At 34.7% G+C, this 2,426-nt stretch overlaps 1 pseudogene across 1 annotated transcript; it reads right to left on the minus strand.

Annotated features, from left to right (window-relative positions):
• Positions 1-1,645: 1,645 nt before the first annotated feature.
• On the minus strand, positions 1,646-2,413 carry LOC306652569 (cyclin-Y-like protein 1; annotated as a pseudogene). Its single transcript has 2 exons — positions 2,258-2,413; positions 1,646-2,205 (listed from the first exon to the last, which is right to left on the minus strand). The product of its transcript is annotated as a cyclin-Y-like protein 1 (transcript).
• Positions 2,414-2,426: the final 13 nt, after the last annotated feature.

Genomic DNA, 2,426 nt, shown 5'->3' on the forward strand with positions numbered 1-2,426 from the left:
AGAAATTCATTTCACATAGTTTAGAACACTTACCTTTTTATATTTCAAATGTAGGTAACATTGTTATCAATTTCTTAAATTATTTACTCCTTGCATTTTAAAAACTGAAGTAAGGGTTCCTAAAGTTCATGTAAGTTCTCTTAGCAGGACTTAAAATGAGATACCTACAATCAGGTTAACGCTTATGATTTAAAAAAAGAAAAAAAAAACTTTCATATCACCTGCTGCTATTAGGGTTCAATTCCTTTTCATTTATTACATGTGAATCAACACTCCTCTTTCATAATCTTCCTCTACCAAATCTACAGAAATTTAGGTGATCAAAGCAGATACAACACAATCCTGTATAAAACTACTTTAAAAAGAGGATGGTGTTTTTTTTTTAATTTTTTTAAACTTTAGTATTATTTATCTCCATAAATCTCAGTGCAGTTTTAAGCTTTGACACCTTTAGAAGTATAAATGCTACGGACTTCAAATCATCATTTGAAATTAAATTACATTTCTTTTAAATTTAATTTTGAAAAAATGTTGAGCTTTCAATTTTTTATTCCAGTCAACGTTTGCCATCTTCAACAGGGACTGGTAATAGAAAACTGATAGCTTAATATTCCAAATTTATTAAGTTTTAAAGAAATATAATTTAACTTTCAAATGTTTTGTAAGAGTTTGTAGTGTTTACACTTTTACAGCAGGGCATAGTTACCAAAACTTAAAATTACACTAAAAGTTTCAGGACACCTGGTCTTTATCTGCTCAGTTATCACTGGACCACCATGTTGGCAAGCATTATGGAAACATCTTTTAATTAATTTACTTAAAAGAGGAAAATTATCAGAAAGTGAGAAGCACCATTAACAGTTCACAAAAAATGCAATGTGGACCCACAGAAGTAAGCAGTCAATAGGTGATACATTCTCTTTATGACCCAAAACATGCCAAAATTCTAATAAGTAGTGCCTGCAAAATACATGAATGGCAGGTGTTATCCAGTAGCTTTTTTGGTTTAAACTGACTGCCAATAATGACTAGCAGTTTCAATGATATGATACAGTGGGAAGGAAGAAAAATGCTAAAGTTGTTCCTAAGTGGCTTAATGAGTGTTACCGTGGGCTGGGGGAGGGCCCACAAATGTTTAGCACATGCTAGACCCTGGCTTTGAGCCCCAATATCACAAAACATTTTTTTAAATGAAAGTACCATGTTTTAAAGGTAATAGTGCATCAATTCTAAAGGCATATGCAGCAATGGGGAAGGGGAAGAAAAACAGGAAAAACAAATAGTTATATGGTTAGTGTCTTTTAAAGTTTAAACATTTAAATGATTAATTAAAAAACCTCACATAGTTCACAGCTATTAGCCTACACATAAAGCAAATATCTGCATGTGGATTGAGAGCTTTTGCTTTGGAGTGGTTTTTGTTAACTCTGTTTACATTAAAAAGGACAGAAAGTGTGTTTGTTGTTTGACAAGGTCCCATTCTTTCCTATGGAGTTCAACTGTCCTTGTCCATGAGTCTCTTGAATTTGAGGTCTTTCCTTTTGATGAAAATACTCACTTTGCTGGTTTTGAGCAACAGTGGTGATATTTCGTCCAGTCTTTGTAGATGAGAGTCTTGGGATGTTATTACCCCTCAATTCTCCCTTTTAAGAGAGGATAGCATTAGAGCGCTGAATACCAATGAAATTATCAGCGATGAAAGACCTTCTCATAGCAGCTCTACATAAGTCTTTGTATTTGTCTTCACACAATCTTGAAATGGTCTCTAGGTTTTGTGCTCTTTCTTTGCTGAGAGGAGCAAACAGAAAATTCAGGTTGTTGTCATCAGCTAAGGAGCGAAGTAGTATTTGACATAAACACCAGCAGGAATATTAATATTAAACTGGAGTAGCTCCAAGAAGTGCCTTTCCATCTCATTTATGTCCTCAACTGTAATGTCCTTGAGGACCTGGCAGTAGTCCACATTCCATACAGCCTGATCATCCCAAACCTTGGAGGCAAGAAGAATGGCTCCCAAAACAATTATTTTCCAGTTAGTGGGACAAATGTCAATCTCAGCATAAGTTAAAAGCCTTTCTAAGTAGATAAAAGTTACTATTGAACATTCAGCTGTTAGCTGTGCAGCACTAAAAAGAGTACGAACAAATCTGTAAATAAATTCGTGTTCAGGGTCATGCTTAAAGTCCTTCTCTGGAACCTTTTCTCCTGTGAGTGGATGTGATCTCTAATCAAATATATCCAGGGATCTATTTGCATCTCTGTTCTTTATGCGGTAATATATTGCTAAGGTCACACATTTTATTGTGGTTCTAAGATTAGGCTGGCTGACCTTGCTGTCAACTAGAAATATTGTTGAGCATGAGCTATACTTTTTAGTAAGCTGCCCTGGAGATACATGGTTTAAATGGTTGCTCTTCCTCTTTCAC

The sequence above is a fragment of the Sciurus vulgaris genome, assembly GCF_902686455.1.
Source record: "Sciurus vulgaris genome assembly, contig: HiC_scaffold_291_arrow_ctg1, whole genome shotgun sequence".
NCBI lineage: Eukaryota > Metazoa > Chordata > Mammalia > Rodentia > Sciuridae > Sciurus > Sciurus vulgaris.